Genomic DNA, 24,587 nt, shown 5'->3' with positions numbered 1-24,587 from the left:
ACACATATCATGAACAAAAGAGTACAGTTTTCAGACTCTTTTAATTTTTTTTACCAAATGTATTCACAAAGCTCTCTCAATATTAAAACATCTATGTATCACAGCTGAAGAAGAATGTTGACTAATTTGTCTCTGCAGAGAAGAACACTTATCTAATCATAATTTATAGTTTTGTTTACCTTTCTACTGTGAAAGCTAATTACTTGTCTAAGTGTTTCTGCCCTATTAAGCCACTGGTGAGTGAAAATACAATTTAAATTTTATGTGTGCTTTCAGTCACAAGTTTTATACCTCTCATTAGGGAATCAAATCCCTTCAGGACTTTTGTGAATGAATATCACTGAAAGAACTAAACTTTTTTTTTCTTAACTTTTAAATCATGGCCAACAAAGGCTGCAATGAGCACCCAAAAAGACAAAAACTCAAGTCACTTGATTTACAATAACTCAATTGTGTGACCAGGATAGCAAGATATTAGCTTCCTCGTGTAAATAGCTCTGTTTGAAATGAATCAACAGATTTTTTTTTTCCTGTTCTGTTACCAAATGGCTTGTGGACTATCTTCAGTAATTAAAAACAACCCCTGTTTCAGTATTCCTAGACTATTCCCATGTGTCAAATCAACTAAAATTTCCAGACTAGGAACTGAAAATAGAGAATTGTGAAAAAAAGAAGCAAATATCAAACAATTTAAATCCTTACTTCTGATCCTTCTCTTCCCAACTTAACTCTATTTATTAATTAGAAATAAATGTGCTATAGCAGATTCAGACATACAAAATTTCAGCACCAGATGATATCACAGATAGATTCTACCAAACATTTAAAGAAGAGTTAACAAGTTTCTTTCTCAAACTATTCCAAAAAATGTCAGAGGAAAGAATGCTTCCAAACTCATTCTAAGAGGTCAGCATCACTCTTAGAAAGTTACTGTCCAATATCACTGATAAACATAGATGTAGAAGTATTTAACAAAATATTAGCAAACCAAATTCAATAACACATTAGAGGAATTATACACCATGATCAAATGGAACTTATGGTAGTAATGCAAGGATGGTCCAATATCTGCAAATCAATCAGAGTGATGCATCACATTAACAAATTGAAGAATAAAAATCATATGATCATCTCAATAGATGCTGAAAAAGTTTTTGACAAAATTTGCCATCCATTAATGATAAAAAGTCTTAACAAAGTGGGTATAGAAGGAACATATCTCAACATAACAAAGGCCATATATGACAAGCCCACAGCAAACATCATAATGAATTGTGAAAAGCTTAAAGCATTTCCTTTAAGATTAGGAACAAGACAAGGATGTCTACTCTCACCACTTTTATTCAACATAGTATTGGAAGTCTAAGCTACACAGCATTCAGAGAAGAAAAAGAAAAGGGAACCCTAGTACGCTGTTGGTGGAATTGTAAATTGATACAGCTACGGTGGAAATCAGTATGGGGTTTCCTCAAAAAAAATTAAATATAGAACTGCTATAGGATTCAGTAATTCTACCTCTGGGTATTTACCCAAAGAAGACAAAAACACTCAATCAAAAAGATATATACACCCTTACATTTATTGCAGCATTATTTACATTAGTCACTGATAGATGAATGGATAAATATGAAATGGTATATCTATACAATAGAATATTACTCAACCATAAAAAAGAATGAAATCTTGCCACTTGCAACAACATGGATGGACATAGAGGGTGTTATAGTCAGTGAAATAAGTCAGACAGAGAAAGACAAACCCCATATGATTTCACTTATTTATGAAATCTAAACAAAACAAATGAACAAATGTAACAAAACAGAAGCAGATTGATAGACACAGAGAGCAAACAGGTCAGAGAGATAAAGGGTGCAGTTATGAGTGAAATAGGTGAAGGCAATTAAGAGGTACAAGCTTCCACTTACAAAAATAAATGCATCACAGGGATGAAATGTACCACATGGGGAATATTGTCAATTATATTGTAATATTTTTGTCTGGTGATAGATGGTAACTAGATATATCATGGTGATCATTTTGTAATATATAGAAATATCAAATTACTACCTTGTGCACCTGGAACTAACAGTATTGTAGGTCAATTATACTTCAGTTTTTTTTTAAATGTATAAACACTAGGAGGAAATACATCAAAATGCTAATGATAGTTATCTCTGCAGGGTGAGTGTTATGAGCGGTTTTTAAGTTCTACTTTATGCTTTTATGTATTTCTAGTTGTCTGCAATGAATATGCATTGCTTGTAAAATTAGAAAGAAAATAAGAAATGTTATTATAAAAAAGAATGGTCTTTGCTCATTTTATCATCTTCATTCTTCCCATTTGTATAACCATTGGGGAAAAAAGTCAAAATCAGTTTTTCCAAACATTTAGAAGTGATCAGCTATAGATAGAAGGCTTGTAAAGATGTAATAATTCACATAACAACATTTCAGTGGTCCCCTAAAGCTGCTTGTTCACTTCCACTGCCTACAAATCAAAGAGAACTGTTCATTAATCAAAGTGAATACCCCAATAACACAGTGGAATTGTGGCAGCTTAATGTGCCATTGTGAATTGTTTATGCTTTTTATTTTACTTTTGTTTTAGAAAGTGACATTTCTGGTACATTCAATAATTCCTCAACTCACTTTTCCAGATTTCATTGTTGGAAGGAAGATATCTATTTCAACCCGAGACTACAAGTTATTTTCAGTTTAGGACTAAAGCATATTTGGGTGAATGATTGATGAACCAGAAGGAATTTACATTAAGAATTAATTAAATACATGGGGAAAAAAACTCAGCTTATATAAAGAGAAGGAAAATGCATCAGTTGTCTCCTTTGGCTGGAGTGTCAAGTCTCTCTCTTTACAGAGCAACTAGGCTGTCTCCATCTGAGCCCAGCTTACCTCTCCCGAGGTAAGCTTACCTCTCACTTCCTTACATTCCAAGATGTCTTAGCATAGGCTGCCATAAAATACTTCTGACTAGGTAGCTTAAAACAACATAAATTTATTTCTCACAATTCTGGAGGCTGGAAAGTTCAACAGTAAGGTCAAGTAGGGTTCTGTTTCTGATGAGAGCTCTCGTCTGGCTTATAAAAGGCTATCGTCTTGCTGTGTCCTCACAAGGTAGAAAGAGCAAGCAAGTTCTCTTCTTATGAGGCACTAATTCCATCATCAGGGCCCCACCCTTATGACCTCATTTAAACCTGATTATCTTCCAAAGGCCCATCTCCAAAATTCATCACATTTGAGGTTAGAGCTTCAGCTTATAAAAATGGGGACACAGTTCAGTCCATAACACCTGTTTCTTCCTTTATCTGTGCTCTAGCAAACTGTCTGCAATTTCCTCCTGCCATTGTGATGTTTATTGCCTTAAATTCATTTTCCATGTTGCTTACTAGGCAAGGCTCACTTCATTACCCACCTAATTTCTATTCACATTTGAAAGCTCAATTCTATTATCACCTGTTCCTGAAAGATATTCTTGACCTTTCCAATAAGTGAATTTTCTTTATGATTTCATAAAATACTTTGTATATACATATTTTTGCATTTACTATCTGAACTATGCAAGGAGATACGCATTTTTCTCACTAGATTTTGAGTTCCTCTAAGACAAAAACTTGGTTTTATCTGTCTACCTCCAGAACATAATACAGCACCTGGGATATGTGGGCTCAGTGAGATGTGTATTGAATGAATTGATAAATGAATAAACAAATGAAAGAAAAAATGGTTCAAAGCATTTGAGGCAACCTCAAGGTGAAGGGAAAATGTTCAATGTAGCACATTTTTCAAATTGTAATCTTTGCAAAACCAAGGAATACAGCATTTTACCAAGGCATAAACAAAACTCCCTGAGGATTTGGGAGAAATTTGTTGTCATTTTTGTATTTGTCTTTTAATTTCTGTGCTCTGAATTTTTTTCATATGTATGAAGAAGCAAAATTCAGAGAATAAAACTTTTAATATTGGCTAATTTGGTGTCTTTTTCTTTTTCTTTCTTTTTCATAGCTCTGAAAGTAAAAATGATACACAAAGAGTGATTAGAGTGTGGTGTGTGTGTGTGTGTGTGTGTGTGTTATCGGCTAAGGATATCAATGCTATCATCATGTCACAGTGAAGAGGATGAGACAGTGCTTTTAGAACTCATTATTCTGAACTCATTAACAGTGGCCCTTGCAGCTAGCCCCAGCCCATTTAGCAAAGGAGATGATGTGTGTGCTTCCTTGGCAACTCTGCAGCCTGCAGGTTAAAAATAATTTTGTCATTTTTGTTCTTCTGCTTCCATCAAACACACACACACACACACACTGACTCACACAAAGCATTTCAATTTTCTGCAGTTTGTTTAGAAACACTGAAGTTCTGTCCACTTCCTGTGCACATCGCCTCTGAAAAACATTTCCCTTGCATCACAAAACTATTTGTGGTGTTTTAATATGATTAACACTTTAATTTTTATTTGATTTCTAAAGTATCATAATGTTTAGTTGCTTAAACAAAGGATTGGGATTGGAGGTTAAAATCAGAAAGTCTGAAGCATAAAACTTGAAGCAAGACCCAACATGCAAGGAAAGAATGCGATTCAGAAACCTGATCATTAAGGATTATGATAGACGTGATGATGATCATTGTTGGCCATGAGGTATTGACCCCCAAGTTTGATTATTTAGGAGGTCTTTCTCTCAAAGAAAACTGCATATATAAAAACTATACACAAAATAAAATTGGAGATTAAGCCTAGAGACAGTGAGGTCTTCTTACACTCCCTATAACGTTCAAAGTACTTGAGCAAAAAATTTGATCAATGTTGGGATATAGCCTGATTTCTCCCAGTTTTGGAACTCAGTTTTAGTTCTATGGAAGAGGTGTTGAAGTTGAATCTACAAAAGTTTAAACTTTATTCAGTAAAGTTTGGTACCAAGTGGCACAATTTGGAGGGAAGTTCACCATCCTCACTTATACATTAGAGGAGAGAACTGGTACAGTCGCCTTGGTTGCTAAGGTGTCCCAGCCCATTTCTGGACCAGAGAGGGAGGAGGAAGGAGCTAGCAGTGTGGGTGGGGCTGTGGGTCCCCGCCATCAAATAGGAGAGATCACTGGATTTGTAGCACAAGTGGACAGAATGGTGACTATTCTTTATGGAAAGTAACAAGAGAGTTTCCAATTTACACAAAGTGTCCCCAGATATTTAGAATCATGAAGGGTATAAGTGGAGCTAGAGCCGGACGAACACTGCCCTTTGACATTACTATGAACCCTCTTCATCTCCGTTACGTGCAGCCTGCAGAAACAGGTCACATAGGTTTTCCCTGATGAGCAAACCTGACCCCCTACGTCTGTTTTTCCCTACAGCATCCTTTTCTTTTGATTGGCTCTTCTCTTTTACTGGGCTGTCTTCAGTTTGCTTTTCCAAATAATGAAACAAATTAAGATTTCTCAGTTGCCCCTACCTCTCAGCCTCCAAAACCCAACATGAACCCCTGAAACTCTTCTCTATGACAGTCCCTGAATGTATTTTTTACAGTCCTTCCCTTAGGATGTGGGTCAGTGTCTTTTCCTTTCAGTTCTTGGAGTCAATACACTTTCTAGTTTCTCACAGCTTTCATGTCCACCTTGCATCCCTACCCAATGCCTGGGAGACCATTATTTCAATCCCTTTCTTAACCGACCTATATGACAATATATGTATGACCATGCACATATCTCTCTTACTCTATATCAACCCTGTAATTATGCCAGGCATTTTTCTGAAACAAAACATTGATCACAGTTCCTCTGAAGAAAAACGAATAGAGGTGACTCACAGCTTGTGCAATTAAATTTAAATCCGAGACTTCCAGGGCTAGTAATGGTTTAAGCCTGCTTTTTTTACCTGGCCCTGTATAACTCCAACAGTTCTTTAACAGTGAGGTTCAGTGCCTCAACTTCACATTCCCTCAAGAGGCCATTCTTCTTTCTCCTTTCATGTCCTGGGTTCATATTTTCTCCTACCTTAGAGCACTTAAGTCTTCTCCACCCTTAACAGTATACATTCTACTCTTCTTTTGAAGTTTCCCTTTTCTGGATACTATTCATTATTCCTCAAGCCCTCCAGGCCTGCTTTTGCACATTTTCATTCCTGCTTCAACAAAACAAATGTCAATCACATATTTACGTCTGTTTCCCTAGCTATTTTATTCTTTCAATGAACAAATATTTAGTGAAATACCTACTATGTCTCAGGAATGATTCTAGACAATGAAGATGCAAAAGTGAGTAAAATTTGGTCCTGTCCATAATCCAGTAAGGGAGTCATATTTACAAATGAATCATTAAGATGAGTAACTTCTGTGTTCATACTGCTGTCAGCTAGAAAGTTTATTTCTTTAGGGAGGAAAACTTATCTCCCTTTTTTTTTTCTTTAAATACCATCTAAGAACAATCACAATGCTGAGGAATTGCTAAATGCTAGATAAACGGTAGTGGAGAAAATTATTAAGATGATGAGATCAAAGTACTATTCTTAATTGATAATAGGTTTAACATAAATTGTTTTCTAAAAGTAAAGGGTGCTAAAGCAATGTAGCTTTGAGATAAGAAATATCGATTGTATGGGCCTAGAGATGACATGCTAAGTGAAGTAAATCAGACAAAGACAAATATCATATGAATCACTTATATGCAGAATCTTTAAAGAATGACACAAAGAACTTATTTAAAAAACAGAAACAGACTCAGACATAAAAAACAAAATTACAGTTACCAAAGGGGAGGAGAGAGGGATAATTGGGAGTCTGGGATTAGCAGATACAAGCTACTATATACAGAATAGACAAACAACCAGGTCCTACTGTATAGCACAGGGAACCATATTCAATATCTTATAATAACCTATAATAGAAAAGACTATGAACAAGAATATTTACATATGGATAACTGAATCACTGCGCTGTACACCAGAAACTAACACAATATGTAAATCAACTCTATTTCAATTTAAAAAAATCAATCACATGATCTCAAAGTCAGCGGAAGTAGTAGCTAATGAATGTACCTCAGCCCCACCTCACAGAGGTTGGCAAGCATCTTCCTCCCAAGGTCCCCGGGATCCCGGGGACAGTGATGAAGAGGCAGTGCTTAAAAGGGGAAGGAGCAGCTTTTTTGGTCATCTCTGGCTCTGAATTCATGCTTCTACTGAACTGGTTAAAGTTGTACATAGTCTCATCAGCCTGTATGTGTACCTCACTTTTCAAATGGTAGTACTCTACCAATTTCTTTCTTTCTTTTTTTAACCAAGAAACACTTATTCCAGAAACATGTTTATAGCAGATGGTACTAGAAGATAAAAGTACTTGCAGTTTTGCATAAAACTTAAATGTGAATATTAGACATATCTAGAGCATCTTCTTATGCAAGGAATCCAGCCTGTCTTGCATTATACGTGCTCCTCTTTGATCTGCCTCTAGGATCTAACTCTTCATACAAAATGGTCATTCAAGATGTGTTCCCCCAAAAAGCCAATTCCTGCCTCAGGAGAAATACTGGATATGTCATTTTAAAACTGCACTTGTAAAAGTTTGGTTTTGTGAAAATATCCTTTAAGTCTTTTTAAAACTACTTTTGCAAAGTTTCGTGCAAATATCTTTTGAAATTCAATGGATGCTGAAAATTTATTTAAACAGGGGTTTAAAAAGAATTCATTCAAGCTCTACAAACTCTCTGTAATTGCCATTAGGATGCAGAGAACAGGATGACAACTTTCTTACATCAATTTCTGTGAAGGCAATCATCAAGGGGTGTTAAAAAAACAAAGCGTAGGAGGAAAACATCATTTTTAACAAGAAACATTCTGGTGCAGAGAAACCACTCTGAGACCTAACAAGTAAGTGATAATTTATCATCAGCCTCATTATCAAAAAATATTCACTAAGCTCATCAGTGGTGTACAATTTCTTTGTACACAATTCTTTTAGTTTCTTGGCAGTATAAAGTCCCTAAAGACCCTAAAAAGGAGGAAAGATTTATAAATATCTTAGAAACAGAGAGAGGTTATTATTGATTCAGAAATTTAACATTTAGCACTTTAAGTAGGCCACAACTATTTCTGGCATATACTTTATGTGATGCACATGTTTTTTAAAAATGAAAAAAAAAATGTAAAAGGCAGCAAGTTTCCTAGAGTTATCATTTTAATGACAAGCTTTTAGCCCAGGTCAATATGTTGTTTATATTCAGCTGTTCAAGAACATTTATTTTGTTTATCTGATTTTGGTTGATTTTACTTCATGTTATTTTATTCTGCAGTGAAGGAAGACCACTTAGGTGGGTTAGATCAGTCAAGTTTACATGTAATTTTTTTTGGTTTAATAATAAAATCAGAGCAATCTTTGTTAAAATACCAATCTTTGTCAGAGATTTAATAATTAATTCTTCATATACACGTATAGTATTTGCACAGCATTTGTACAGTGTTCTATTCACTGTAAATAAGTGGAATCTAGACTCGATACTATGCCTGGTTAATGGTAGATCTCAGAACGGAATCGTTCTCCTGAAGTGATAGTCATAGAGTAAACTAGGAAGCAGAGGAAAATAAACTGAGTTGTAGAGTTTGTCAAACCTAAATTAATCATATTCTTATCAAAGAGTCCCTCCATTTTATATTATAAAGAGGCAGACCTAGCTTTCTATTGGCTTGAAAACATAGTCAAAGTCACATTGAAAAAAGAAAAATCACTGTATTGGGGATTAGATCTCAGTTCTAGCTCTTGTGTCTATTAACACAGCCAGTATTAGTTTAATAGAATAAATCTCCATAGTTTCTTTGATCCTTAGTTCCCCATCCAGGAAACGAGGGGTTAATTTGTGCTACTGTGGTGTGACTATGTTTAGGGAGATGCCTCTTTAAAGAGACAAAAATTTACAGGATCAGAATATTTAACTTTTAAATGCTGTCAATATTTTGGACTAGCTGCCTCCTATGTGTTGTTACTCATTTCCTTTGTTTTGTTTTGTCCTTGGACTTCACATGGATAGCGCTTAGATTGGAATTTTTATCTTAACCCAGAAACGTAATGATATCTCTTCTTCCAAACATTATACTGACAATAATCTAAGCCCTATCACTAGTCATCATGACTCCCACATCTTTTCCATCCTCCGGTTTACATATGAGTTTGCAACTGTATGTTTCTGACTATCTATTCCCAGCTCACATCAGCACGAGCAGGCCCAGACAGAATATAATCAGTAAACCTCCTTCTGGCTCTATTTTTATTTTTTCTTTATTTTTTATTTTTTAAGGGTGGGAGGGTGGTCTAGCCCTAAAGTTTCTAATGCAAGTTAAGAATGGAGACCTTAAACACCTAACTGTTCTCATTGACACTGTACCTATAAATAGGACCAAACCTGCAATTCTCTAAGACTGTTACAGTCAATAAAAGGTCGCAAAAGATATTTCATCTCTTTTCACAATGAGAGTTCATTTTACTTCACCTTGGATTTTTACCATGTTCTCTCTAACTTTTGGATTCTTACTTTTCTGAACTTAATCCTCAGTTTTCTCTACAATTTTGAATTGGCCTCTTTTATTTTGTCGTCCCTTAACTCTCCCATTCCTCTTTCTTTCCAAACCACAAATCCCTAGACCAATAGAGATAATCCTGCATGGATTAGGACCTTATACCATCACACAGACACAAATGCACACTCAAATGACATCATGCAGTATATATCGGCTATATTGAGTCTCTAACCCCCAAATATGTAGCTATTTCTGAATAAAAGCACATGGTCAGAGTGTAAAGATAAGAACATGAGAAGATTCTGAACATTACTAGCTGTGAGGGATAAAGAATTAAAACCACAGTAAGATACTACTTCATACTCACTCAGATGCCTAAATTAAGGCAGATAGAAACAAGTGCTGGTGAGGTTGTGGAGAAATTGGAATCTTTGGACACTGCTGGTGGGGATGTAAAATGGTACAGCTACTTTAAAAGACATTTTGGCATTTCCTCAAAAGATTAAACACAGAGTTACCATATAACTTATCAGTCCTACTGCTAGAGAAATAAAAATGTCCACACAAAAACGTGTACACGTGTTCATAACAGCCAAAAAGTGGAAACGACCCAAATGTCCATCAACTGATGAATGAATAACTAAAATGCGATATATCCATACTGTGAGATAGTATTTGTCAATAAAAGGAAATGAGGTATTGATACATACTACAACAAGGATGAACCTTGAAAATGTCTAAGTGAAAGAAGCCAGTCCGCAAAGACCACATATTGTGTACTTCCATTTATATGACATGTTTAGAATAGGCAGATCAAGAGAGAAAGCAGATTAGTGGTTGCCTAGGGTTGGGATGGGGAGGGTTGGGGAGAAATGGACAGTGACTCTTAATGGGTACCAGGCTCCTTTTTGGAGTGATGCAAATGTCCTAAAATTGATTATGAAAATGGTTGCAGAACTCGGCGAATATGCTAAAATCCACTGAATTTTTCACTATAAATTATTGAATTGTATGGTATGTGAATTATATCTCCGTAAAGCTGTTGTATATAAAAATAAACATAAAGAGAAAAGTTGATAGACAAGTTCTTAGTGATGTCTTTTGTCTTACTTGGATTTGGAGATACCAGTAAAATTTAGGCCAACTCTTAATTTTCAATGTTTATCTGCAACAAATCTCAGATTCTTGGCAAATTCCAAAAAGATTAAAGGGACCGAAATGATCCCCTGCCTAATTATTGCATAGCAGAAAGAACAGTACTCACTGAAGCCTGGCAGTGAAAAGAGAAATGATCCAACATGCTGTGTTTTTCCACAATTGCAAAGAAAGCAAACAAACAATCGTGGATTTTCTCCAGACCCAGGGTTGTCAGTGTAAGCACAACAAAGCACTATGATGTTGTGGCAGTTATGTTATAAGCGCAAGTAGGAAATCTGAAATGTGTGCTTTAGAAAATATTTGCGAAGATGCATAACGTGAAATTATGCCTCCCAAGATTGGCTAATGAGCAATCAGCGAATGAGATTCTTTCCATGGGAGAAATCATTCACACCCTAATGTTTGTGTAGGGTTCCAAATTACCTCAGCACGTCTAACTTAACCTCAATCATAGACTTTCAAGCTTAGAAAAATTTACTGCAAGATTTAGGCCAAAATGCAAGCTAAGAGTTACTGATATTTTTGGATTGAATACAACCACAACTTGCCATATATATATATATATATATATATATATACACATATATAGTAAAAAATAACATATATGTACATATAGTAAACAATAACAAAGATATTTTGTGATTTTTGTGATGGCTGCAACTTTTATTTCATACATTTTTTTTAATGATTTTAACCCTGATAGTTATACTATATGTATCAATTTTCCTATGTGCAAAATATATGATAATAATACATCCCAAGTTCATCACCAGAAAAATAATGGAGATTGATCAAGAATGTTTGAAAATCATTTTAAAATATTCAAGTATTTGGCAACATGGCCTAAGATTATAACAGTAAAATAAGTACTACCTAGGCCAAGGGTCTGTATCTAGCAGTACCTTTCATCATGTTTTAACTTGGCATGTTATTAAAATGATAAAATTGTTTGCTGAGGACACCTAAATCCACACCATAAAAAAATAGCTTGCCACTTAGTAAATGTTAGCTTATACATAATTATAGTCAATAAACCTCAATATTACACAAATACATTTTGATGTTAATTTATGGCTCTTCCTTAATAAGGAACTGGGATGAATGCTTAGACTCAATCTCTTTTCTGGTTTGGTATGTATTCTTTTCCCATATTCTGCTGATCTATTTTTTGTCCCATACCCTTTGGGGCCTCACCCTCCATATCTGTTTTTGATGGAGTCTTCTTTATTTTTTTTAATTGAAGTACCGTCAGTTACAATGTGACAATTTCTCATTACTATTTGTATAAAGTCATTAGTCTTCAAAAATCGACTTCTGTGAAGGTTCATTTTTTCCAATAAGCTCTGCAAATGCTGGTTGCCACTTGCTACCCCCAAGAAAACAATAGTGCAGCTTTCGGCAATTTCCCTTTAATCAAAAGACTCCTTTTGTAAGTGGCATCTGGACTGACAGTAAATTCTCCCATTGCTCAGGACCATGACACGAGCTGGGTTAAGTTCTAAATGTTCCCTCAGCAGCCCCAGCTCAGAGGTTTCACTATTTAATCACTTTGTACTCACTATGGCAGGTTTTACCAACAAGTTAAAAATCATTGGTGGTCACCTTGTTCAGGTGGTTCAGCTAACACTTTTTTATACAAATTAAATCTAGATGATTTACTAAGTTTTAAAAGAAAAGTACATACAAAGATGAAATTATAGGATGCATTCCACAGCAAAAGTTATTCTGATTATTTGGCATTGATTTAAAATAGTAATTGAAATTGCTATTATTAAAAGAAAACCACTGATACATGTTGAATCGTTGGAGTGTTTTAGTTATCTATTGCTGTGAAACAAAAGAGTACACATTTAGTGGCTAAAACAACATGCACTTATTATGCCACAGTTTCCATGGCTAAGGAGTCTGGGTGTGGCTTACCTATGTCCTCAGGTTAGGGTCTCACAAGACTTCAATAAAGGTTTTACCTGAACTACATTCTCATCTGGGTACTGGCGAAGAGTTTGCTTCCAAGTTCACTTACTTTGTTGGCCGAATTCATTTCTTAACACCTGTAAGACTGAAAAGCTGGCTTCTTGATGGCTATGGACAGAGGCTATCATCAGGTCCTAAAGGCTGACCCAACCCCTTGCTACCCAGGCTTCCCCAACATAGCTGCTTACTTCATCAAGCCAACAGAGAGAGTCTAGAGTGACTGCCAGCAAGACAATCTTATTTAACATACACAAGCATGGCAGTGCCATCCCATTACATTTGCCATATTCTATGGGTTAGAAGCAAGTCACAAGTCCCACCCATGCTCAGTGGGAGTGGATAACTCAGGGGCACGAACCAGGAAGTGAGAATTATAGAGACCGCCCTACAGTATTTCCACCACATGCAGTTTTTAACTAATTTAAGTGAGATGCCACAGTATATTAAATAAAATACATAATTACTATTCAGACCATGACAACTAAATATAAATAGGTATTATATCTCATATAAATAAGACCGTATATATGTGTGGTCTATAGAGATGTCATCCCTCTTGTTTCTCCTGTGCGCCTACACAATTTCTTGGGTGTGCCAAGATGACAAAGCCCTGACTGTTCTTTTTTCTGTGCCACTTCTCAAAATGGGTTATGCCAGCTGGTAACTTTGAAATGTTGTAACCCTCCTGCCCCCTGGAAAACATGCAGACTTGCTTACTGCTTTCAATAGAAAGCAGTGGAATCCCCAAGATCGGTGTTCCTCAGCTATGACACAAACCCACTGTGTGGAAGCACAGCATCCACCTGGGCTTCTTGTGCAGCCCCTGACATAAAGATGGCATCCGGTGTTCATGCTGCTTACTGTGCCAAAAGTGATAAAGTCCTTTGTTTCTGACCCAGGAGCCTTGTGTCCTTCACTGGCACCTATGAAACAGTAACAGGCTAACTTCTTAACTTATAAATATGAAATCAAATCCTGGATCTTTCACAGTTCCTGACATCATCTAATCTTGGAATTTTAGGTTAAAATTTGCTTTGAAGTCCATTCACCCATGTTTAAAATCACCAAACATCTAGTAACTGTTATTCTTTTAGCCCATTTTAAAATACTTTGAATATCACTTCCCCACGGTACTTTCCAAGGTTTAGTAACTTAACTGTCACACCAAATTTCAACTGGTCATACAGTTATGGGATCTAATGGTATTTCTGTTGAAATCTTCAAACTGGGAGGTAGAGAGAAGTCCTTCTTAAGATATACTGTTCTGATGAGATGCAATAAATTTTCTCTTTTTGTTATTTTGTTTTGATCACTTCATTTTTGGGGAGAGTAATTAGATTTATTTATTTTATCATTTTTTTTTAATGGAGGTACTGGGATTGAACTCAAGACCTCATGCATACTAAGCATGCACTCTACCTCTGAGCTATTTGCCTCCCCCTGAGATGCAACAAATTTTCTGAGACTCTTATTTAGGGCCCACCAGGCAGCCTCATTACATCAAGACTTCCCACGTGTAAAGATTTAAGCTGTGGTGGTAACCACAGTGTGATATCCAAATTTCTGTACCTTCCTAGGGCGCACTGTCTTCCCATCATAGACTGATATTTGGGTACCTTTTATAGCATCAGTTCTCCCATCCTGTCGCTATTATTTAAAGTCAATTGTATGAAACCTATGGTCAAAACTGATGGTTGCTAGAAAACAAATGCTAATGACTTCTGTTTATATATTAATCACCATAAAACATCATAATAATATCAGACCTACTGTATGTGTGCACTTGTGCCAGAAAATAAGATAAGCATTGATATACATTGTCTCATTTTATCTTCAGAAGAATTATTTTAAAGAAGGTATTATTATCAATCTTATTTCATAGTTGTGAAAATTTAGGTTTAGCAGGGTGAAGTTACATGCCCAAAATGACACAGCTAAAAAATGCCAGAGCAAGTTTTGAACTCATGTCTATTTAGTCCAAGACCTACCTCACACTTAACATTTTCTCCTTCCAAGCACTTTGCAGGTATATGTATGTAGTACCTACACATGTACAAGTGTGTATATTCACATATATGTATGTGTGTGAATACTAAATGGCTTGTGACAGTCAGTCTATTAGGCAATACTAAGAATAATTAATCATTAGAAAATATCTTTATTTTTTAGCAGTGTTGCTTGATGAGGTATTCAAGATAAAAGACTTTCTGATAACTGAAATGTATCCCTTTGAGCAATAAATACTTCTCTCTCTCTTCCTCCCTCCCTTTTTTTTTTTTTTTTTTGAGAGAGAGAGAGAGATAGAGAATCACTCTTTTTAACTGCTTAGTTCTCTGTAATTGCAGTAAGTGATATTAAAATGCTTCAATCATTTGTTATATAGAGAATCATAGTTTTAGACATTTTGGGGAAAGGAAAGGATAGATTCAAGCTCTATGGAATAACTTTCTGTAGGATTACAAAATGTCATGCCAGTTACTTCTGTTTTTTGATTATTTCCCCCTTTTCCATAAACTGAAATATTGGAAACACAGCTGTGCCCTCTCTAGAGGTTGTAACTTGGCTTTCTGCAGAGTATATTTTTGATTTATTGGTTGAAGTTTTTGTCTCCTTTATGATTTCTTTAAACTAAAATATATCCGTCCTCAGAAGAAAAGAATGACACCTGAGCAGACAGAAATCAAGAGACAGCTGACTTCAAGTTCCTTTTTGATATTTCACATAAAATAGAATTCAAAGTTTAAGCCACATTATAAGGTGCATCTTTGGTGAGATGAGAAGAGTGAAATCTTGTATGTCTGGGATTGAGAACAACAACTTCCTTGTGACATTTTATGCCAGAAACCACTGTATTTTATGGGTTTAAAGCAGGGAGGAATCATTGGAGGACAAAATATTCATTACACGCCAATGCACACACAAGTGTGCACAGACACGTGTCTATTGCTAAGTATTTACTGACAATTTTTAAGACTGAGTTTAGAGTCATATGCACAATATTGTTATACTCAATTAAATTTTGGTTTAAAAACAAACAAAATAACTTCTACAAAAAATACAAACAGATCGAAGCCAGTAAGAAGTTTCCTTGGTACAGTTCTCCCTAGCTTTTACACATAAATGTTCTAGATTAATATTATTTTAATGACACACCAGTCTATTGCAGGAGAATCTAAATCATCAATATGTTTAAGAACGAATTTCTTAAACTAAGAATAATTTGATTTTCAGGAAACTTCAAGCTTTGCCAAAATATTTACTAGCATTTAAAAACCATGTGAGGTTATATCCACAAAGAAATTATTTTAAAATGGATAATTTTTAAAGCAGTAAATCTTCAGCAACAATATGATTATACTGAGTCATCTAAAGCCAGATTTATCTTGGATATGTCAAAAATGAATCAATTACCCATATACACATAATGTCTACCTTTCAAATTTTTGCATCGAGCCAGAGAGGTACACGGATGCTAAGCTCAGAATCTGGCACCTAGCAGGTGCTCAGTAACTATTTGTCAAATAAATAGTAAGTTCATTTCATCAGGGTGAGGGATGACCTGCTGCAGAATGACTGAGGAGTCTGGCTTCTGGCCAAAAACCTTTGTGTGACTTTTCTGGCCTGATCATAAGCGGTTACAAAGATTCTATCCAGCAGGCCTCATGGGGGAAGCTGCCCTCTGCAGACCTGATGCACAGCCAGCGCATGGCAGTGGGTCTCTGAAGGAAGCTTCAGTCAGTTAATTTATGCATAAAGTATTCGACTGTGTCCAGTTTTGTTGGTCTTGAAAATGCCTCACCCCAGTCACATCACATCCATTTCATGTCCACAAGCTGCTTCACATGCAGACCCACATCGACATTTAGAAGCCAGTTTGCACTCAGTGGTGAGCCTAGAAGATCCTAAAGTGTATGCACTTGATTTGATCTTTCAGTAGATCCCCTCCAGATGCGCTGCAGCTAAAGGCACTAGAACAGAGGTCTGCAAACTGAGGCCTGTTTGGGGATAGCCTACTTTTCTTTGACTTGTGAGTGAGAAATAATTTTTACATTTTTAAAAGTTTGAAAAAAATAAACAAAGAAGAATATGTGACAGCGATCATATGTAGTCCACAAGCCTGAAACATGTACTGTCTAACCCTTCACAGAAAACATTCATGAATCTCCGCACTAGAACATAAGCCCCCTGAGCGCAGGATTTTTGTTTTGTTTACTGTTCTTTCTCAGTAGGTAGAAAAATGCCATGGTTAAAATTAACTAAATTATTTTTAGCTTGTATACCATCTAACTTGATCTTCAGAACCAAGTTGTGCATTAAATAATAAAACTATCACATAACATGTTTTATCTTCCTACTTTAACAAATAGCCTATAAAATGACAAAATTGTCAAATTTGTCAAAATATGATGGAAGGTGTTCCATTGAGGGACAAAGAATATTTGGATGAGAAATAAAGAAATACATAATCTATCAATTATTATATACATTTATTTCATAAAATTTGTTTTCTTGCTTTCAGTTTTGCAAAATATTTATTAAGTTGTTACAGTCAAATTTTTCCATATTTTGTGCTCTACAAATCCTAATTCAAAGAATTAAAAAATACAGTTATTTTAAGAATGTATGAAATGTAAATATATGTGTCAAAATATATGAATTCAAGTAACCATTGAGAATCAAAAAATAAAACGATTTTGTTTAAATTTTTTCTTAAATATTCAAAATTATCTAATAAGAGTGAAAAATATAATTATTAAATATCAAGATTTCAAGTTAAAATTATTTAATTGAAATAGTTATTAGCAGTTTCAGTGTTATGTGTGTCTGGTCGCCAAACCAAAGAAAGGTCTACATACCTACTCATTCACAAATAATGAGCTGTTTAATATTTCACAATTTCCCTCAGCCACCAAACGCAACTGTTGCAAATAACGTCTAATTCACAAATTTGTGAATACTTCTGGAAACTGGAAGCGGGAATTGATGCCGGAAAAGAAACAAGATGGAAGCTCAGCATTATTGGAAAGTGATCCTTTTTGTGTGATAAATCTTTGCTTCCCTATTGACAGGAAGGATTTGACAAGCACTTCCAACACAGTCTTCGCAAACGCTTTGAAGCTGTGTTCGACTGGGAAATGGGCGATGGAACAAACCTCTAATCCTGGAATTGGATACAGTCACCGTTTCTTGGGAGAAGACAGAGGAAGAGATTTTGAGCAATGTTTCCCTGTGACCTGAACGCTGTCACAGGAGCAGATCTATACACTGAAGGGCATGGTGCTAGTGCCCAGATGCCTCTGCACAATCTAATAAATTCACTTTCTTTTTACTTGTACGATTCAGGATCCTCTGTCATGAAGGACACAGAGCAGGGGCCTCTTTGTCAAGATCTAAAGGTGATACTTCTTCCAGTAATTGACTGAAGGCAGTACTATAGCGATCCTCATTTGAGGATATGAAGAAAGGGGCACATAAGGGCTTAATTTACACAAAGATGGCCAGTTAGTAAGTGGCAGAGCCAGATTCAACCCAAGAAAGTTAAATACAGAACACAAGACTTAAAAACTACACAGAATAGTGCCATGAACCTTTTAGGATTACTAACAACTCAGTTATCTGCTGCTTTCCACCCCTTCCTTACAGACGTCAGAGCTGGTCAGTCTGCAATGCTATCCTTCTCTATCGTTAGGAAGTTGATTGATGTCCTGTTGCTTTTTCTAACCTCCTGCAATACGTTTGCTCTGAGATGCTTCTATATTTACTATTATATTTATTGCTTTTTTTCTTCCCTCCTTTCCCTTCTCTTTCCTGATTGTGATTACATTGGTCTGTCTTCAGCCAGTCCCACTAATTACCCTGTTTTAGATTACACAATGCCAAATTAAAAAGATTTTTCATCTGTCCATCATTGTTCATGAAGACAGAAATTTCACATCAATGAACTGAATCATGCAACTGAAAAATAGAAAAAATATAAATCTTAATCATACTTTGACAAGTTTTTAGTTGTATTTTTCTGTCTTGCCACATTTTAATTGTTCATAGAAAACAGGAAGACTTAAATGTATAGCTTGTGATTAAACTTTGTAATCACTTTGGATCCCAGTGGAATTTTCTACATTGACAAAACTACTTTTCCAGTTATTCAGGCTTCCTTTTTGCATATGATATTGTAGTGATTATGTTACCCTGATGAGAAAAAAGCAAGTCATATTTTGCAGATTTGTATGGGAAGTACCTTTTCAAGTGCACTACAGACAAGAAATAAATTTGTGTTATGAGATCTGGCCACAACATAATTTTAATCCTTGACTATTTGTAAAATTGTGTTCCCTTGTAAAACAAAGCAGTATTAGTTACTTCCATTCATCTCAATGACTTAGGAGAAAAGGATCCTAAGAGAAGTATGTTCACACTTGGCATTAACAGTTGAAGAGGAGAGGGGTCAATCGGGTGCTTAATCCACTCAGATGTATTGAACCAAGGTGGAAGAAACGCTGAAAGGCTGTGGATACCCTACCATGGTTGGGACAGACATTGTGTATAACTTCCCTATTTACTTAGTGCTTTGAGATGGAGTTCAGTCCTAATGATTTTCCTGTGGAAAGAGCACCAGATGGGGGACGATGAAAGTGAATCATGGCCCCAAAGGGGACTGTTAGATGGTGTCCTTCATCAGCTACACGCTTCCCAGGGGGATCTCTTAGACTTTTTTACTTAGAGACTATGGATGAGAGAATGCTAAAGGTGAGGAGAGTGGACAGGCATTTGACATTACTTCTTTTAATTAGAAGAAAAAAAAATCTGTTATTTTCCCCCAGTTTTACTGAGAGATAATTGACATACAGCACTGTATAAGTTTAAGGTGTACAGAATAAAGGCTTGATCTATATATATTGTAAAATGATTATCACAATTGTCTCAGCTAATATCAATCTTCACATATGGATACAATAAAAAGGAAAGAAAGAAAGAAAGGAAAAAATTCTCCTCTTGATGAGAACTCAAGATTTACTTTCCTAACGACTTTCCTATATATCACACGGCAGTGTTAGCTGCTGTCATCACGTTGTACATCACACCCCTGGTATTTGTTTACCTTACAACTGGGAGTTTTTACACTTAACCAACTTCCTCCAATTCCCTGTTTCCCCACTCTTGCCTCTGGTAACCACAGATCTAATCTATTATACCCACAAAATATAAAACAGGTGTGCACACACACACACACACACATACACACACCCCCTCTTAAGGTGACTGATTCTAAAAACTGGATGGGCTAAGAAGTAGCTTTGATGAGATCATTCGTCCCCTCAATAGCTAATGTCGTTACTGAACAACTGCATTATCATTAGTACATGAAAATCCAGAGAATGACCTTTCAGTTTTCAGGAATTCGGGATTCTATCCACATCCTGTATCTATTTAGTACCTCAAATCTCAAATGTTTCTATGGCATTTTTTAAGAGTCTTTATCATCAAAGATTTATTTCCTCTTCAGTAAATAGCGACAAAGCCATGATAACAATCCCCAAACCAAGTGTTGATTTCCATTCATCTTGATTAGATGGGACAAAAGCAGAAGAAACTCATGCTTTCACTGGCTGGCAATAGCTGTAAATGATAGTAAAGACAGCTATTAAATACTGAGTGCATAACATACAGAAAGCTTTACATAGTATTTTATCTAAGTCCTCACCAAACATTGAGGTGGTTAAAGCAGACCCCAGAGCTAGACTAACCAGGTTTTAATTCTGGCTTCACCACATCATGAGCTGTGTGGCATGGAGCAAGTTACTTAACTTTCTGGGACTCAGTTTCCTCATTTGCAAAATGTTGATGTACTACTAGTATTTACTGACTAGGGTCATGTTGAGGATACCTGGCCTCGTGTTTACAAAGTGCATAGAACTGTACCTGGCACACAGTAACACGGAGGGCATCAAACCCTAGGAAGCTGGCAATGCTTTTCCCATTTCAGATAAAGGAACTAAGTCTCAGGGAGACTCACCAACTTTCTTAGATTACATGGTTTGTAAGGGCCTGGATTTGGTAGCAGCACCAGAAATGGAGAGATCTCTGTGACAGATGTTGCCAACCCAGACTTATTAGTTACAACCGTTATTATTAGAATTTACAGAACTTAGCAACTGTTTAAACTTCTGAGCATCTCTATACGCAACAAGAATGCTAAAAACAAAAGCTCCATCTGTTGATTTTGGCTGAATCAAATGACACACTTCCGGCCACTTTCATAACATCTTTTAGATCCAAACACCCTTCAAAAGCTTAGATTCATTTAGGTCATTGTACCTCCAGTTTGAACATTAATCTGGTTTTCATTCAGTTCTTTTTTTATGAAATGCAATGCAATTAAGAAGCATAACTATAAACACAAAGTTGTTTATAAAAATCAATGTGTTCTGCCCCACACCATTTGCAGGGAAAATTGTGTGTGAAATTTTTTCCTCCAGAAATCTGTACAATCACACTTAAAGCAAACAGTCTTAAAAGGGAATGAGTCTATGGGGTTAAGAAGCAATTCAGAAAGGGCTTCCCAGCAGTGTGTTCTGCAATTTGGGGAGGAGTGAATATCTTTTTATGAAATCACTTAGTGAGTCCTTTTGTAAGCCTACAAGTTTTATTCTGTGGAGGCTTGGTGTATAAGAAAAATGTGGTGTGCTGAAGAGTTTTCCAGCTTTTGTTTACTCCTTCTCATTTACATGGTGTGTTAGCTTACCCAGCCAAAGGAATCTTAATTAATTCAAAGGCGTCTAACAATAAAGCTATTGTGTAGAAGAAACTAGGCATTATGGCAGTAACTAAATGCTTTGAGCATCAAGAGTATTTCAGGTTTGTAGAGACAGTCAAAGCATCACAAGGGCTTCCTTCTGCCCTTGCCTTCAGCCCACAACTCGCTCTGATCTTAATGGCTCCCAGACATAGCCATCTGCTGGAAAACAAGCCGCTGGACAACAGGCAACTAGAAAACAAGCCACACCCAAGTTTCCACGAGCTTAAAATATTGTATTCACACTTACTTGCTTAAAATGCACATGCTTGCTTTGTTTTAATGTTTTGTGCAGTAGATGACCTATAACGTGTATTATGCTAAAGAAAATTTGTGAGGGGCAATCCTGAGATTGACCATAATGGCATGAAGGAGGGCAGATATTTCCTTAAGGTAAAACAATGAACGGTCTTGGAAAGCCAGATCATCCATTAGCAGAACTTTGTACTGGCATGAAAGATGCTGTTGAACCCAGGGGAAGTATCTGCTATCTTGAGATGTCCCAGAGGCAATGGCAGAACAGACTCCGAAATTTTGCATACCCCGAGGAGGGTGATTGTTCCTGGAAGGAATGGGCCTGAAATTAATCAGTTAACCAGCAGGCAGAACTTAGTGCTTATCACATGGAATATCTAAAGCCCCACTCTTTGATAGCATTTTTTTCTGAGCTATATAAATATGATGTTGCCCAGGCTTTCGGCACTCTAGATTCATGAGATCTTGAGACCCCTGGTCCCATCTTTGCTCTTTATTTAGTCTATTTGTTTCTTAAGTCTTGTGTCGCCTGTCCTCGGACACGATCCCGAGCTGCCCTGGACGCAGCAGCCATCCAAGGTTTTGTCTCATGTAGGGGAGGGGTAACTGAGTAGCTTTTTGATGGGTCTCTGTGTGGCATCTACAAGAAGGTGGGGGAAGAGGATGATGACTCACTGAGTGTAACCAACTGGGCCCCCAATTTTATGCAATTTTGTATTTTTTGGAAAACACTTCTTAAGCACACTCAGGCAGTCTGATTTATAAAACAGCTTTGTCTTCTACTGCTGAATAATCCTACTAAGGCACCCAGTAAACTATAGCATGACTTAAATGAAAGTTTGACGTCGTAAGTTCCAGGAGTCCCAGTCAGTTTAACCCCAGAAGGGTTTTTTTTTTTTTTTCTTTCTCAAATGCTCAGTTATTTTGTTCAATGGGTCTAAACAAGCCCTAGGTAGGAAATGAGAGCTGGAATACAAGGCACAGAGTAAGTATTGAAGGAGACATGGAAACATCACCTCTAATTGAATCTTTGATAGGAGGAGCAAACTTTCCCAAGGATCAATCCATGGTAACCATTTCCATGGGAAATTTTCAAAACATGGCATTTGAGCATAAAAATGATAAAACAGTAAAATGTTAGAAATAGTATCAATGGTAAATTGGTATTCTATTTTAATTTCTTTTTTTGGATTATAAAGAAATATATATTGACTGTACAATAATCAGGAAATTAGAGAAAACCTTAATGGAAAACAGAAATCCAATTCACTAGAGATAACTTATCGTCCTATTACAAATACAGTATATACTTTACTAGAGAACAAATTTGAGGCTACAGAAAAGAAAATGAAAAAGTTATTTATGATCCTTACAAATCAAGGGCAACTATAGTTACTCTTGACTGGTCAGGTGATATGATTATGTTTGTTACATCAAGGACATTGAAACATAATAGTTAATTTTCATAAAATCCTTTTAAAGTCTGGAATTTTAATTAAGCACAGCCTAATGAATATCAAGGTAAGATACAGCAGATCATGCAATCATTTCACATTTTAAATGCATGTATATAATGCTAATAATATCCAAGGGTCTCATATGAATCATTCTCCTTATGGAGTCAAAAGTAAGAAACACAGTTCAGTACCATAAATAAACAGAAAAAAATGTAACTTATAGAGTCCTCCACACCCCACTGAAACCTCACACCAACGCTTTTAAAAGCCCCTTTATTCACTGCTTAATTCTTCATTCCCAGCAGCCACTGATCATCACTGCTTGCAACTGAACAGCAAAATTTCCTTTCCACTCTCAGGCTCTTAATAGGCAATTTCAATTTAGAAGCTCTGGAAATGGCACTCCCGACTCCAATCCAATGCCGTCTGTCTTCCTAAACACCGAAGGATCACAAAGATCAACTTTCCTTCCTCAGAATGTGGAGAAGGAAGGAAATTCAGCTGCAAATAACTTATTTGTATGTGTGTAGGAACTGGAGGACAGAAAAGCCGTGAACGCCTTCCTGGTTGGTTATTTTTCACCTGTCCTATGACCAAAATTTGGAGTTTTGTTGAACTCTATTTGTAGTATCTTATTTAAGCTGTAATGTTGAGGCATATTGATCTTTTTTTATGGCCTAGGTGTTTATTATGAAATAGCCAGTGAGCCACATTAAAGCATTGTAAAACAGTTAAATGTAGGTGAGTCTGTGTTTGTGTGTGTGTATGTATGTGTGTGTTTGGGTAAATTTGTCACTGTATGTGTAAGCAAATAGGTATTCACTGATGAAATGTTCAAGAAGGGAGCTTTGGAAGCTAAACAAAAAAATAAATAAATGGACACATGTTCATCAAGAGCAGAGATGTCCAGGATACATCTCTGTATCCTGCTAGAAACCTGTTTGTAGGCAGGGAAATCGTTTCATAAGACAGGACTACAGTGAGTTATAAATACTTCTGCAAACAAACATTATGATAATCTTGTACAATAAAAATGAAATCAAAAGAAAGTGATATAAGAAAAGGGAAAATCGCTTTTTAAAAAATAAAAACCTGACACATAGACAAAGAAGAACAAACAATAAAGTCACTGGAGTTTTAAGTTTTTCTGTTATCAAGTTATACGGAATGCAGACCATAAATGGTAAACCCTGAATTAATTGTCAACCAGCTGGACTAAATGCATGTTTCAATAGGTATCATCATAGCTAAAGTTCTGCTTTACAGCAACTCTCCTTCATGGGTGTTAGGGTGATTCCTTCCTGAATCACAACACTTGGGGTGGAAAAAAAAGACAAAATTCTGGTATATATGGAAAATTTTTAATCGTTTTTTTAAAAATATTTAACTACCAAAATTACGAAGTTAGTTTAATTATTTTAGACTAAAATGGATG

This window comes from Camelus dromedarius, chromosome 3 (assembly GCF_036321535.1).
Source record: "Camelus dromedarius isolate mCamDro1 chromosome 3, mCamDro1.pat, whole genome shotgun sequence".
NCBI lineage: Eukaryota > Metazoa > Chordata > Mammalia > Artiodactyla > Camelidae > Camelus > Camelus dromedarius.
This window is presented reverse-complemented; position numbering follows the sequence as displayed.